Below are 16,635 nucleotides of genomic sequence, written 5' to 3' on the forward strand. Positions count from 1 at the left end.
AGAGTTATATTGGCTGATGCTATGACCAGGCTCCTGACCAGTCAAGACACTTTCTCCCATGGCTCCAGCACTTCCACTCAACACAGATCTCACCCTCACTGGGAAAGCATGGCATTAGGGACCGTGACTGCTGTATCTAAAGAGTCACCTGTAGTTTGATGAGTTTTATGCTTAAAGGTTTATGGGGCTGGGAATGTAGCTCAGTTAGTGCCTGTCAAGCATGCACAGAGCCCCAGGTTCAATCACTGACACTGGATGAACTGTATAGTTGCGGTGACACATACTTATGATCAAGGTCATCCTCAGATATACAGAGAACTGGAGACCAGGCTGAGCTAAAGATCCTGCCTCCAAACAGACAGATAGACAGACAGATTATGTATTCCTATGATAAATCATTCAGGGGTTTTAAATGAAGGTGTTAGACCCCTCTTTTTTCTCAGTTAAAACAACTGAGGATCAGGGTAGAGAGGGCTTAGGAGGCAGGGGATCTGGGAATGGCACCTGCTCCTGATGATCTAGAATTCTGCTGGGCTGGGACTGGACTAGGGTGATTGTATCTACTGATTATGTAGACTTTTAATCCAAGCTCCATTGAAGAGTGACTAGGATTTTAAGGGAATACCTAAGATCTCCATACATGGAAATTATAAGAAACTCATAAATGTTTGCAGCTGAATTGCCCTTTGATATAAATGAATGCCACAGTTGTATGTCCTTGAGTTTAGTGGGTTTGAGACCAAGCATCTCTGTGTGTTCCAACACCTACTCCCAGCATAGACTTCTTCCTTGGTGGGAATTAAAACCTCAAGATGTTTCTAAGGTCAGTTAGGTCGTCTTACTCTCAAAACCTGTGAGGCAGAATATACACACATCTCCCAGGTGAGAGAACAGAAAGAGGCCACCATGTGATCACACTGACCACACCACCCTGTGATCACACCTGGCCACACCACTCTGTGATCACACCTGGCCACACCACCCTGTGATCACACCTGGCCACACCACTCTGTGATCACACCTGGCCACACCACCCTGTGATCACACCTGGCCACACCACTCTGTGATCACACCTGACCACACCACCCTGTGATCACACTGACCACACCACTCTGTGATCACACCTGGCCACACCACTCTGTGATCACACTGACCACACCACCCTGTGATCACACTGACCACGCCACTCTGTGATCACACCTGGCCACACCACTCTGTGATCACACCTGGCCACACCACTCTGTGATCACACCTGACCACACCACCCTGTGATCACACTGACCACACCACCCTGTGATCACACTGACCACACCACTCTGTGATCACACTGACCACACCACTCTGTGATCACACCTGGCCACAATGAATAAATCCTTTCCAGCTTTTCACTAACCAGTCTCTTTAACTGTCTGTGAGGACAGAAGGCCACCTTGTTTGTGCTGCCAGGGTCCCGCTCTGGTAACAGCTTTAGGTATCCTGATTGCTGTGTTAAGGCCATAGAAGTTACCACGTGGCTTGGCAAAAGGCTTTTATTTTGTGTTTTGATTTCATGTGTATGGGTGTTTTGCCTGCATGTATGTATGCGTGCCATGTGTGTGCCTGATGCCCATGGAGGTCAGGAGAGGATCTTGAGTCCCTGGATCTGGAGTAAGGATGATTGTGAATGACAATGTGGTTGCTGGAGACCAACCCCACACCTCAGCTGGAGCAGACAGTGCTCTCAGTTGCTGAGCTATTTCTACAACCGTCAATAGAGTGTTTTATAATGAATTAAACATTCCCATGATGAGCCATCTTGGTGTGGAAAGGAGACACAAAGTCCCATTTTTCTCAGTCAAAAGAATTGTAGACCAGGATATGCAAAGTCTGGGAGGCCAGGAAAGTCTCATGGTTGAGAGTTAGTCTGCTTCTCACAACGTAGAAGTTGGCTGGGCCAGGTCCCTTGGCTTAGACCACATCAGCTGGGCTCTGAAAGTGACTCCTTCTGCTGGCTGTGCAGCTTACCCTGACTCCTGCTTTTCCTGTGATCCTTAAAGCATCCAATAATAATTCCGCAGCATCTATGCACAGAGTGACCACAGAACCAGCCTGCTTAAAAACTAACCTAGATTTTGTCACTATTCTGATAGGAGGAAGCCAAGGGTTGACAGAAAGATTTGTTATTCGTAGTTCCCAGGAGCATCTGCACCTTGGGGCCTCAAGGGAGGCACTAGCTTCCTGAGGGACAAATGAAAACCAGGTGTCAGAGCCTATATTTATATTGTCGTTATTATTGTTATTATCATCATCATCATCATTATTGTTGTTGTTGTTGTTATTGATCTACATTTTAAATCTTCCTGGGGGTCCAAGTTCACTGAAAAAACAGACATCACTTCCCCTTATAATCCATGTTTCTTCACAATGACTTAGTCCTTCCATAAGGCAATGACAGTCTCACAAGTGAATAACCCACTAAATCATAGATTTTGAGTGAGTTGGGAACTCCAGAACCACAGTGCCTTCCCAATGCTGAGGATATGCAGAAGTGGTTTTCCTTTATACCTCAGTTTACCTGCTACCACATGGAGCTTTTCATTGGCATCCAGGTTCCCAGTAGTCACACCTGGAATAGTCTTGGCACCACCAAATACTATTGATTAACTGATGCTAACCAGTCACCAATGTGTAGTTAACTTAGTATTAAAACTTGATGTCATCAAGAGGAAGTTAAAGAATTCTGGGGCTATGGTATGCATGTGGCCACACACAAAATAATTAAAAAAAAATGTGAACAGATAATTTAAAGAATTCTGAATTAACTGGAAGTCTACATTCAGGCATTCTTCCTGTTGGTTTTTATTTTTATTTTTTTTAAAGCTTGTGGCACATTTTATTTTCTACTCATTCACCCATTCAATTAACAAATATTTGTTGGAAGTCCCCGTGGCCAACACTGAGCTAGCACCTGGAGATCCAAGTGTGTGCCGAGCTCAGGCTTCACATTTTAGTGATAACATTCAAAGAACCGCACGGGAATGATATTAAATGTGGAGGAGAAAAGACACCTGGAAAGGTGTAAAAAGGGACGTCCTAACAGTCCCAGGAAGTTCTTCCCTGATGAAGAGGCCTCTGGCTACACCAGGCCCTCACGCCTGCACAACAGCTGCCTTATCAACTGAGCTGTCTTCCCAGTCCTGACTTAAGGCTTTTTACTTAACGGATGGGTGTCATTTTTTTCTCCATAGTGATAAGATGGTACACAATGTCCTTCCTCCATCCCCAGACTTTCAGACAGTGTCCAGATCCATCACACTCCATCTTAGGACTCGGAGAGCAAGCCTCTATGTGAACTCCACCTTAGAACTGGGAGAGCAAGCCTCCACGTGAAACACACTTGACTGAATTGCAGCCAAGTCTAGCATGCTAACTGACCAGTGTGTGCTACCACTTCATTCCTAGGGGCAACGACGAACCAAATGAGAATAAAGACAAGCTGGGAACAGAGTCCTGGCCGCCGGATGTGTGCGGATGAAAAAACAGGTATGGGTTTGCATCTAAATTGTCACATAAATGACTGCAGGTATTCAGAATGTCACAGAAGAATGTAAAATCAGCAAGAGACTGAGTAAAGGCACCGTCCATAGGCACACTCTCTCTTATTCTTCCCTCCGTCCTTCCCTCCCTCCCTTCTTCCCTTCCTTTCTCTTGAGATGAGGTCTCACTATAAAGTCCTTGCTGGCCTGGAACTCCATATGTAGACCAGACTGGCCTCAAACTCACAGAAATCCACCTGCCTCTGTCCAGGTGCTGGGATTAAAGGTGTGAGCCCTCATGCCCAGCAGCTTAAACACTTTTTATAGCTTGTCAGTTCTCTTCTGGTATTCTAGGTCCAGAGAACAGAAATATGAAAACAAATTCTCTGTGTTAGAGAAAGTGGGACCAAGCCACCATTTATTTATCCACTTACACTCCCCTGTACCACACACAATACCGTTCAATGGAGAAAGAGTGTTCTCTCTCAGACCCTCGAACTTACTCAGGGGCTCCCTCTGTGTCTTTGTCTGAGCTGGGTCTTCCCAGTCTTGTTGGAAGGAAGTTTCCTCGTCTCTCCAATGGGGGCTATTTTGTCCTTCACATCCCTCTAGCTTTGAGAATGAGGTCAGTATCATCCTTTCCTTTACAGCTCCTTCCCTCTGCCGTTAAACCAGCATTCAAGCTTGTGCTCTGTTCCCGGGGGTCTGCAGCTGGCTTCCCACTCACCCTTTCTCTACTGATGGTTTTTAAATAGAATTTCCCTCTCTCTTTCTGCTCCAACTCCATGCAAGGATTCAACACTCCAGTGTATTATCACCCCGTCTCATCCGTCCGTTCCGCGCTGTGGACCTAGTCAGTACCGTACCACACTCCAGTGTATTATCACCCCGTCTCATCCGTCCGTTCCGCGCTGTGGACCTAGTCAGTACCGTACCACACTCCAGTGTATTATCACCCCGTCTCATCCGTCCGTTCCGCGCTGTGGACCTAGTCAGTACCGTACCACACTCCAGGGTATTATCATCCTGTCTCATCCGTCCGTTCTGCGCTGTGGACCTAGTCAGTACCGTACCACACTCCAGGGTATTATCATCCCGTCTCATCCGTCCGTTCCGCGCTGTGGACCTAGTCTGTACCGTACCACATCAACAACTGGGCAAGCAGCCGGCTCACTCGCAGTCTTCCTTCCTTGCAATTTGTTCTTCTAAGTATCCATCACTGTCATTCTTTCTCAGGCGTTTCTAGTCTACATGGTACTCACTCTCTGTCTGTCTGTGAGTCCATACATCTGTCCATCAATCCCTCTTTTCTAGCTTGTTTTTGTTGTTATTGTCATTTGACAGATTCTAAATTCCATCATTGCAGTCTTGCAAATTCATTGGCAAATCTCAGCTCAGACAGAAGTGTCCCCTCATGTATACATCCTGCTACTGAGAACAGTTGAGTGCAAGCGCAGTTGAGCAGGTTGGGAACACTTCAGGCTTGTGGTCTGGGTTTCCTCCAGACCTGGAAAGCTGCTGATGGACTGCTGTCCACATTGCTGCAAGATTTCCTTTGCCCTCTTTATCCTCAAATCTTTCCCTTTCTTGTTCTCAGCTGATACCCTGGTGTAGCTGGAGTTTTCTCCAGTCCTGCCTGGCCCATGGTCAGGACAAATCTCTCTCACCCACCAGTCCCACAGACACTCAGACCCAACCAAGTAAACACACAGAGACTCATATTGCTTACTAACTGTATGGTCGTGGCAGGCTTCTTGTTATCTAGTTCTTCTATCTTAAATTAACCCATTTCTGTTAATCTATATGTTGCCATGTGTTCCGTGGCTTTACCTGCTGCCTTTACATGCTGCTTCCTGGATGGCAGGTTGGTGTCTCCTCCCACTCTGTCTTCCTGTTCTCTCAATTCTCCTCTCTGATAGTCCCACCTATACTTCTGCCTGGCTGCTGGCCAATCAGTATTTTATTTATCAATCAATCATCCACAGCACTTCTTTTTCTTTTTTTTTTTTCAAAAAGGAAGGTTTTAACTTTAACATAGTAAAATTACATATAACAAAACAATTATCAAGCAAGAATTACAGTTACAATATTAAAGAAGATATCCTATACTATATTTGTGAGTCCAAGGTTTTATATCTAACTTATCTTTTATCATAACTGAGGAAATTATAACTATCTAGTCTTCAACTACATCAAAGACCTCAGAAGGATATACTATTTTCTGAGAAAAGGGAGAAGGATGCAAGCAACTTTTGGGAGTCTTGCAGAGTAGACAGAGACAGCTGGCAGCCTGGACAGTTATCCAAAGTTCTTTTGAAAAGTTGAGGCATCTGTCTTCAGTCCACAGGCCTAGAGTCTCTCAGTCACTTCTCTGTGTCCTGTAGAATGTCTGGCAGTTTCCTCTGTGAAGCAGGAACCTGAAGGACCATTCTGCCAAGCAAAGTTCAGTGGTCACCTTCCCATGGATCCTGCATGTCTAGTCAATCAAGCAGTCCAGACAAGAACAGTTTCTTGCCCAAATGGCTATTTTTGCCAAGGTGAAGATAAACTCCATATAGAATGTCTTTGATGCCCATCTTCCTCTCTGAAGTAAATCAGTGCTGCCAGGAGCAGACATGTCTCACTGTCCAGAAAGTCTAAATTTTTAAAACATTTTAAATGCCATAATCTGTAGGTCTTTGAAGTGTTTGAAGATTACCTACCTAATTGAATTATATCTATGTATACCTAGAAAACAACATGACTATAAGTTTGACTACCATAGAAGACTAATTATTGAGCCGGGCGGTGGTGGCGCACGCCTTTAATCCCAGCACTCGGGAGGCAGAGCCAGGTGGATCTCTGTGAGTTCGAGGCCAGCCTGGACTACCAAGTGAGTTCCAGGAAAGGCGCAAAGCTACACAGAGAAACCCTGTCTCGAAAAACCAAAAAAAAAAAAAAAAAAAAAAAAAAAAGAAGACTAATTATTAATCTGTATTTCTTAATTATCCATTACAATCTAAATGAGTTACATAAACATAATACCTCAAAGGAGAACAGGAATATATATACAGTATAACAAAATTAAGTTTAAACTTGTATCAATAAACTAAAATCCATAGCAATGTAAAACATTTTAAACAAGTTGCTCTTTAAAAGTAGATTCAATAATCTACCCTTTCATCCTATCATATCTATATCATATCCCCTTTTCTTCTTTAGAAAGAGATTGCATTTATAATCAACCTGATTTAAATAAAAATATTGGTTTTTCTCTGTCCCACACCAAAGGTCTCTTCTGATATAGGACAAAAGAATATCTTAACCTTTTTTTTTTTTTTAGTAATATGTTTGGGTTTAGAGAAGGAGTGAGCCAATTCCATCTCCAAAGCCAGCTTGGTATATTTGGGAATTTGGGCGTAGCTTCTCTTACTACTTCCTGCTGGAGGCGGGGCACTGTATCTTATGGGGATACAAAGAAGATTTTAGGATTATGGAGTAGTCCGTGAGGGTGTATCGTCTGAGCCAGTTGCCTTGAAACCGTTCTGGATGTTGGATCATCTGGGCCATGGTGTCATCGGAGACCTTTTAAGGGGTCTTGGCTGCTCAAACCTGATGTATCTTAATCTGGAACAAATCCATAGCCTCTTGCTTTCTGTGGAAACAAAAGTAGAGGCTCCTTTCCAAAGCAACATATCCTTACATCCAAATTTTGAAGTCAAGGTACCTTTAAAATATACATATTGGCTTTACTCAACAGCTTTTATGATCAAATGTTTTTCTGCAGTTAAAAATCCCAAAGACAACACAATCCAGATTCTCTGTATAATATCCATTTTTACACGGCTTATTTTTTATACTACCTTTTCTGTCTCTTTAAATACTTTATTTTTAAAAACTATTTCTTTATATCACTGTATATATTCCTTTTTCTCTCTTTCAAGCCTACGTACATTTTTACACACATTGTAAAGCATTTAAAATCTTGTTGCATCTGAATCTGTCTTATTGTGAATCTAATGTTTTAAACTGAAGCATTACTAGGGCTAAAATAGCAGCTTTGGCTGGTGGCTCCACCCACCTCAGCTTCCCAACATGGCAGTGGTACGTTTACCGCCAGCTTTGGGAGCCATCAACTCTTAGAAACAGTGGTTCTATGCTTCTATCAAAGCAGCATGTAGCCCAGAAACCTCTTTTTTTAAATTTTTTATTTTTGTTTTGTACTAGCAAAGACTAAATCCACCATGCGGCGTAATGTGCTGCTTGTAGATGGTTCATTCCTGCCATATTGCTGGTCAAATGCACATGCCAGAACCCGCCATAGTAGCTCAAACCTGTAGGCTGCTGCTAACTTGAGAGAGACAACTAGGAAACTGTTTTTAGCTCCGTTTTAGAATCTTTTTTTCAGGTTTTAGGTGGAAACTTTTGCCAACCTGTTGGGCGCCATTTGTAGCTGAAGTTTTCTCCAGTCCTGCCTGGCCCATGGTCAGGACAAATCTCTCTCACCCACCAGTCCCACAGCCGCTCAGACCCAACTGAGTAAACACACAGAGACTCCTATTGTTTACTAACTGTATGGCCATGGCAGGCTTCTTGTTATCTAGTTCTTCTATCTTAAATTAACCCATTTCTGTTAATCTATATGTTGCCATGTGTTCCGTGGCTTTACCTGCTGCCTTTACATGCTGCTTCCTTTACATGTCTCCTCCCACTCTGCCTTCCTGTTCTTCCAATTCTCCTCTCTGCTAGTCCCGCCTATACTTCCTGCCTGGCTGCTGGCCAATCAGTGTTTTATTTATCAGTCAATCATCCACAGCACCCTGGCTTCCCATTTCACTGGACAAATGGACGTGAGTGGATGAGAACTTCATTTGGCTCCATTATCCTTCCTCATTTCATTAAAAAGTGTGTGCGCCGGGCGGTGGTGGCGCACGCCTTTAATCCCAGCACTCGGGAGGCAGAGCCAGGCGGATCTCTGTGAGTTCGAGGCCAGCCTGGACTACGAAGTGAGTTCCAGGAAAGGTGCAAAGCTACACAGAGAAACCCTATCTCGAAAAACCAAAAAAAAAAAAAAAAAAAAAAAAAAAAAAAAAAAAAAAGTGTGTGCATGCACATACTGCCCGCAGAGGCCAGAAGAGGGCACTAGATCCTTGGGAGGTGAAGTTATAGGAGGTTGTCTTTGTTGCCTAAAACAAAGCAATACAACAAGACATTTGACATGGTTTTGTTTGTGTTCCCAATGGGCGACTGCCTCCAGGATAACTGGAACCCTTTTATTCAGTTGTGTTTTTCATAGTCGCCAAATCCCTGTTGGATTTTGGCATCTTGTGGCTGTCTGCAGAAAGGCTCCTAATTCAAAATAAATGCTTTTATCATTGTCCATTACCTGGTGCTGGTTTGTCTCCAATGACCAGCTGTTCAGTTTTCATTGTATTAACGTGCAACACACTCATCATCAAGGGGACACATGGAAAAAAATAACATCCCTGGAGGGCATGAATTCATAACCTTCCGGCCAGTGTTGGCTTCCTTCTCTTTTCTCTTTTGGTTGCTGTGGATTGATGAACACAGAAGCTGCTGTATTTACAGTGTAAATCTACACTCAGAGGGAAGCATTAGCCTCTGGCCCAAGAGAAGATTAGTGGGTGTGAGATGCTGCTAATGTTCTCTAAGGGAGCTGGAGGATTTATTCTGCCCCGTGATCATTGTTTTCACAGTGGAGACACTGGATGTATACCAGCATGTGCATACATTCCTTCCTTACAAGGAGTCAGGGGCTCTTTGACAACCCAAGGATCACTGGTCTAAGTGTCTATAGCAGTCAGTGCACTGCCCTGTGCCCCTCCCCAGCACCTCTCATCGGCTGCCCTCTCCTCTCCTCTGCTGATGCCACTTTTTCCTTTTCTGTGGGCCCATCGGGATGGAAGTGAGCTGATATTTCCTTGTGTTAATTCTTTTTCTCTGAGTACTACAGAGTCAAGCATATCTGTAGATAACTACCAACTGGTCCAGGAAGGTGGGTTAACAGGTGCAGGCACTTGCTGCTACGCGCGGCAGCCTGAGTGTGATCCCTGGGACACATGGAAGCTGGAGGTAGAGAATCAAGTCTGGTAAATTGTCCTCTGACCTTCACATGCACCCTGACGTGCACACCTCTGACCTTGTAGCTTTAAGTCATTACATGACTAAAGGCAATGGGTTCGTTCATATCTCGGTGAATGCAATGCCATAATAAGCCCAAGCGAGGCATGAAAGAACAGAGGAAGATTTCTTACCAGCCACAGGCAAAGAGAGCTCTGGAGTCATGTCCAAAGCCATGTTGTCCTTGAACAAAGGAAGCCTGGGATTTTATTCAGGGAGTCTACAGATCCATACAGGGAGGGCCCACTGCTGGGCATGCTCAGTTAAGGAGCACATTCATGAGCATCATGGGCTAAGGAGTTCATTCCTGAGCATGCTCAGTTAAGGAGTGCCCTCTTAAGGATGCTCAGGTTAAGGCCATGGAGCACATGTTTAAAGATTAAAGGGGGGGGAGGGGTTGGGGATTTAGCTCAGTGGTAAAGCACTTGCCTAGGAAGTGCAAGACCCTGGGTTCAGTCCTCAGCTCTGGAAAAAAAATAAAATAAAGATTAAAGGGATAAACAGGAGTACTGCTGGGCATGATTTGCATGCACCATGTACCATCAATTTTGGCTGAAAATGAATGAAGATTGCTTTGAAGGTGTGTTGATGTGGGGGTCATTATTGAGGGTGCCTGTCTCCCTTAGTGGGTGACAGCACCACAGAGTGAATTTATTTTTTGTTCCATGAAGCAGTCTGTCTGATCTGTCTTCTTCCTTCTCCCGCCATTTCTCTTCCTACTCTTCTTGTTTCCTGTGTTAGAACGAATATCGTCTCAGAGTTTAGAATCCACTCTAGTCCACCTTGGTTGGGGTCCTGGCAACACTTTCCCCAATTCTCTGCCTTCAGGTGACTTCTCTGTATCTCCCATTTGCAAAGTAGAGTGACGGTGATATCATGAGGGCAAAGAAAGTTAAAGCACTCAGCAGTGCCCGGCTCGTGCTCCACACCACCTGTTTGCTGTCACCTCTCCAGGGTCTTTGTCTGAGACATTTGGTCACATCATACTCAGTCGAGAGCACAGAGCATTGATTAATTCAGGTCTGCTTTTCCATTTTCTTTCTTTTTTTTTTTTTTTTTTGGTTTCAGAATGCTTTTTTTTTTTTTTTTTTTTTTTTTTTTTTGGTTTTTCGAGACAGGGTTTCTCTCTGTAGCTTTGCGCCTTTCCTGGATCTCGCTCTGTAGACCAGGCTGGCCTCGAACTCACAAAGATCCACCTGCCTCTGCCTCCCGAGTGCTGGGATTAAAGGCGTGGGCCACCACCGCCCGGCTCAGAATGCTTTTTATTATTCCACGTAGACCCATCTTACTTTTATTCCCAGCCACAAAACATTGCATTGCGTGGCTCGGTGCTGTTCATCTGATCAGTCACTACCGATGTATGGCATTCAAATTAGACTACACCAGACATGGCAATGCACACCTGTAACCCCAGCACTTGGGAGGAAGACACAGCAGGACCACGGGGTTGAGGCCACCGTGGGTTATACAGCAAGACCCTGCCTCAAGAGGGACAAAATATGAACCAAATAGCAAGACAAAGATGTAGATGTAACCAACGGTCTTATTAAATAAGAAACACAGAGCCGATTCAGAGAAGAAAGCCAAGAGGTCAGAGCTAAGAGCCTCACCCTTCCTGATTCAGGGGTCCTCTTCAGCCAAGAGAGCTCTCTGAAAGGGACCGACTTGCTGTGTGTATGTCTTTATATACTCTAGCTGTTCTGCCTTCTCATTGGTTGTAAACCCAAACATGTGACTGCCTCGTCACTGCCTGTATGTACCGCCCTCCAGGTCCTTAAAGGCGTGTGCCACTGCCGCCACGCACTTGCTATGGCTCTAATAGCTCTGACCTCCAGGCAACTTTATTTATTAACATACAATTAAAATCACATTTCAGTACAAGTAAAATACCACCACACAAAGAAATGACAGTTAAGCTGGCATGGTTCTGGGCACCAGGCACACACATGGTGCAGAGCTATACATGTAGGCAAACCACCCATACACATAAAATAAAATAAAATTATTTTCAAATAAAATGTTTTTTGTTATGTTTTGAGACAGGGTTTCTCTGCGTAGTTTTGGAGCCTGTCCTGGATCTCACTCTGCAGACCAGGCTGGCCTCGAACTCATGGAGATCCACCTGCCTCTACCTCCCGAGTGCTGGAATTAAAGTCGTGCACCACCAACCGCCTGGCTTTATTAAAATTTTAAGAACAAATTTGTTCCTGGCTTACGTTTTCCATCTTTATGCAGGCTGGAAGTCTGTGACCAGGGTTGCCATGGCCACGAAGATGCACAGCTTCTCCACACACCATACACTATGTAGACCAGAGTGGCTTTGAACTCAGGGATCAGCCTGCTTCTGCCATCTGAGTGCTGGGCTTAACACTTGCTCGCATCTTATTTATTTTCATTGACTTGTTTACTTTTATGTTTATTTATATATTTATTTAATTCTATCGATGTTTTGACTGCATGTATGTCTGTGCATCATATGCATGGCTGATGCCCAAAGAGGCCAGAAAGGGCATCTGATTCCCCGGGAATTGAAGTTACTGACATTTAAGAGCCAAAGCTGACCACTGGGCTACCTCTCCAGGCCCTCCAGTGCTTGTTTTAGTACCTTTTCCATTTTCTTTCTTTTTTCCTTCCTTCCTTCCTTCCTTCCTTCCTTCCTTCCTTCCTTCCTTCCTTCCTTCATTCCTTTCCTTTCCTTTCCTTTCCTTTCTTTCTTATTTTGGAGATAGGTTCTCACTCTATATATAGCTCTGGCTGTCCTGGAACTTACCATGTAGACTAGGCTAGCTTCCGACTCAGAGAGATCCGCCTGCTTCTGCCTCTTGAGTCTGGGATTAAAGGTGTGTGCCACCACTGCCAGACACTTTTTCCTTTCTTATACAGACCATGATCTCCTGCCTAGGGAGTGTGCTGCCCACAGTAGGTGGGTCTTTCCACATTAATTAACATAATCAAGATAATCCCCACAGACATGCTCAAATGCTCAACAAGATCTAGAAAATCCCTCATTGAGACTCTCTTCCCAGGTGTTTCTAGATTGAATTAAATTGATAGCTAAAATTAACCACCAAACTGCCCACTGATCATTTTAAACAATCTCTCTGTTATAAATCATGCCACTATACATATGTGGAACTGCCTCTGAATCTCAGTCCTGTTTCATTGATCTATGTCCTTTTCCAAACTAATATGTGGTTAGTGTAGTTCATAGTGAGTGTTGATATTTGGTATGGCATAGGTTTCTTATTCAAAACTATCTCAATTATCCTTGGATCTTCATGCTTTCAGAACTATGGGATGGCCTTGTCAGTTACATGCAAATCTGATATTGATCAGAATTATATTAACCATGTAGATTTACCTGGTGATAGTAAGCATATTATGGTATTAAATAATTTCCTTTTAAGCCTTCAAAATTTTTTAGTTTAAAATGTTTAATTTATTTTATGTGTTTGTATGAGTACCTGTGTATATGCAGGTTGTAAGCTGTGGGTGCTAGGAATTGAACCCACATCCTTTGTAAGAGAAGCAGGTGTCTTTAATTGCTGGGCCATCTCTCCATCCCTGATTGTGTACATTTCTTAAGGAAAGGTTTTGATTCCTTTGTCTGATATATTTCTATCTGTAGATGTCCAGTCGTCTTATGGTCAGTGTGAATAGCATCTTTTATTTTATATATTATGTATTATGTGATATAATATATTGCCAATGTTTCGATTCTTGTATATTGACCTATATCAAGGATTTTTTGAAGCATACTTTCAATTTATTTATTTATTATTTTTATGTGTATGGGCATTTGTCTGCATGTATGTCTTGGGCACCATGTTTATGCCTGCTACCTGCAGAGGTCAGAAGAGGCCACCAGATTCCATGGAGCTGGAATTACCACAGAGATGGTTGTGAGCTGCCATGTGGGTACTGGGAATCAAGCCTGGGTCTTGGGAAGGGCAGTCATGCTCTTAACCACTGAGCCGTCCCTGCAGTCCCTGTGTCAGGAGTCTCGTTGAACCTTCCCTGTCTGTCTCTCTCTCTCCCTCTCTCTAATGGCTTGTAGAGTTTGATAGCACCAGAATACTTTTGGTATGTGTATGTATATGTGCATGTTCATGTGGGTGCATGTGGAGACCAGAGGCCAACCTTGAGTCTCATTCCTCAGGACAGTGTTCACACTGTTGTTTGTGACAGGGTCTTTCACAGTTACTTGGAACTCCCCGATTAGGCTGGAGTGACTGGCCAGCAAGCGCTAGAGATCCTTTGGTTTCTGCCTTCCCACTGCTGGGATTATAGACACATCGCTACGCTTGGCTCTCTTTTTATTTTGTACTTTTAAAATGCGGGCTCTAGGGGATTAATTCAGGTCTTTATGTGTGCGTGGTGGGCATTTTACTGACTGACCTAACTCCCCAGCACAATTTTTAAATTAAAAATGTACTGACTAGGATTTCAAACACAACATTGGTTGACAGTGGTGGTCAGTGGTGTCCTTCTTCAGGTGTCTGACTAGGATGCCAAGCTGTTAAGACGTCACATTCTATTCTTACTATACTGAGAGATTAGTCAGGAGTGGACACTGAGTTTCACTGAGCAATCTCTTTTTAATTTATTTGTTAATAGTTAATTTGTGTATATATGGTGTGTGTGTGTGTGTGTGTGTGTGTGTGTGTGTGTGTGTGTGTGTGTGTGTTAATATGTGTGAATATGGGCACTGTGGGGTTAGAGGACAACCTCAGGTGTTGGTCCTCACCTTCCACCCTGTTTGAGACAGGGTCTTTTTCCTGTTCTCTGCTGTCCAGGCTAGCTGGCCCATGACCCTCCAGGGACTCTCCTGTCTCCATCTCCCATTTTGCTGTAGGACTGTTGGGATTACAGATACACACAGTAGGCTCTGGGGATTGAACTCAGGTCCTCAGGTCCTACTGAGCCATCACCCAGTTCCCCCTAGTGGATGCTTCCTTAATATACCACTGCCGATATCATTCCTCTCATTTGTTGATACAGTAAGTTATACTTACAGGGTTTTCAAATTTAAACCATTCTGAATTTTAATTTACTTTATCCAGCCTGTGTTGCAAAATACTTCACCTCTCAGACTGGCAAAAATTTGAGACTTTGGGGGCTGGAAAGACGGTTCAATAATGAAGAACACTGGCTGACCCACTGGGGGCTTCCCATTGGACTCCCAGCACCTACATTGTGGGTCACAACCCTCCACAACTCCAGTTTCAGGGAATCAGATGCTCTCTTCTTGTCTCTGTGGGTACTGGGCATGCACATGGTGCACATATATACATGCAGGCAAAATACCCACGAAAAATGAAAAAAAGAAATTATTTGTATATTATATGTGTTGTATTGTTCTGATGTTGCTTCTCTTGACTGTGGATATTGGGTCTTTTGATGTGGAGTAGCTGTTTTGTTTTTTTTTTTTAAAGATTTATTTATTTATTATGTATACAGTGCTCTGCCTGCATATGTCCCTGCAGGTCAGAAGAGGGCACCAGATCTCATTACAGATGGTTGTGAAGCCACCATTTGGTTGCTGGGAATTGAACTCAGGACCTTTGGAAGAGCAGCCAGTGCTCTTAACCTCTGAGCCATCTCTCTAGTCCCTGATGTGGAGTAGTTTTAATTTTGATTCCTTTAATCGTATCAACTTGTACCAATTATGTTAGCTTTCTTCACAAAGAATCCCCTCCTTCACCGGGTGGTGGTGCACGCCTTTAATCCCAGCCCTCGGGAGGCAGAGCCAGGTGGATCTCTGTAAGTTCGAGGCCAGCCTGGTCTACAGAGCAAGATCCAGGACACTCAGGAATATACAGAGAAACCCTGTCTTGAAAAACTGGAAGAAAAAAAAAAAGAATCCCCTCCTTCTGATGTTGATTTAGGACATCTTTGCCACACACCAAGTTTTCCTGTATATGTGGATCTACTTTGGAGTTCTAGTTTTCTACCCTACTGTTCCATTTGTCTAGCTTTAGGCCATTGCCACACTATTTTATGTTCTTTATTTTAATTAGTTAAATTGTTGTAAATTTATGGTATTTGTTGTAGTATGTTGTGATATATAATACAAAATATGTTGTAAAATATGTAAATGAGTCTCATGTGGCCTGAGCTGGCCTGGAACTCACTGTGTAGCCAAGGATGACCTTGAGTTTATGATCCCCATGCTGCCTCATCCCAAGTGTTGACATTACAGTGTGTCAGATTATTTTAAATTCTGACTCTCAGGAATGCATTCCCATACATGGTGTAAAAAATAGTTGTTACTCTTTTAGGACTTTAAAACATAATTTACTCCATTTTTAATTTTTTATTTATTTTTGAGAAGTTTATACCATGTATTTTGATATATTCTTTCCCCTTTCCCAACTCTTCTCCGCTGCCACCAAAAACATGGAGTCTGATTTATGTTGGCTGCTGCTCCTGAGCACGAGGCCTGCCTTTAAGTGTGGGCGACATACTCGATGTCACTCCATGCTACCCTCCAGCAGCCACTGATTCTTGGGGGGGGGACTCTGTCCTCCCTCCCTCCCCCTTCTCCATTCTGGGATTTTGGATTTTAGACTCTTCTCCATGATTCCTTGGGGTTTGCTCCTTGTGAGTGCCGAATGCTAACTGCATCACCAGAGTTTCTCATCTGCTCCATTGGGTCAGACGGAAACTCTTCATGCAAGATCTTTGGTGGTTTTAGTAAGAAGGGCACAGCATCCATGAGTTTATTTTGGAAAACTCTTGTCTTTACAGTTCTGTAAAGACTCTGAAAGGAGCCTTCCCTTTGAGCAGGGTCTCGTGCAGGCAAGGAGTGAGCTGTGTAGTTGTTGGATGGGAAGGGGACAGGCAGAAGCTATGTGGTGAGGCCCAAAGGCTGGAAATAATCCTATTTCTTGGAGCTGGGAACAGGCATGTTGAGTTGGATTCACTGTCTCTGCAAGATAGAGCCATGATCCAAGATAACTACTACACCCAGGATTGTTAGGTTATAGTTGGTGCGCAT

The 16,635-nt window shown here is 43.7% G+C and overlaps 1 protein-coding gene and 1 long non-coding RNA gene across 4 annotated transcripts in view; one reads left to right on the plus strand and one right to left on the minus strand.

The window, feature by feature from the left end:
• The window catches only part of LOC128101355 (uncharacterized), a 41,748-nt gene that overhangs the window by 21,809 nt on the left and 3,304 nt on the right, over positions 1–16,635 (minus strand). The window lies entirely within an intron of this gene.
• Mobp (myelin associated oligodendrocyte basic protein) overlaps positions 1–16,635 on the plus strand; it is a 35,495-nt gene that overhangs the window by 1,967 nt on the left and 16,893 nt on the right. For all 3 annotated transcript variants that reach the window (XR_008215068.1, XM_052724386.1, XM_052724396.1), the window contains exon 2: positions 3,442–3,522. The gene's annotated coding sequence lies outside the window, so the exon portion shown is untranslated. The remainder of the gene's footprint in view (positions 1–3,441; positions 3,523–16,635) is intronic.

The sequence above is a fragment of the Peromyscus californicus genome, unplaced genomic scaffold, assembly GCF_007827085.1.
Source record: "Peromyscus californicus insignis strain IS unplaced genomic scaffold, ASM782708v3 Scaffold_11__1_contigs__length_118956290, whole genome shotgun sequence".
Taxonomy (NCBI): Eukaryota; Metazoa; Chordata; class Mammalia; order Rodentia; family Cricetidae; genus Peromyscus; species Peromyscus californicus.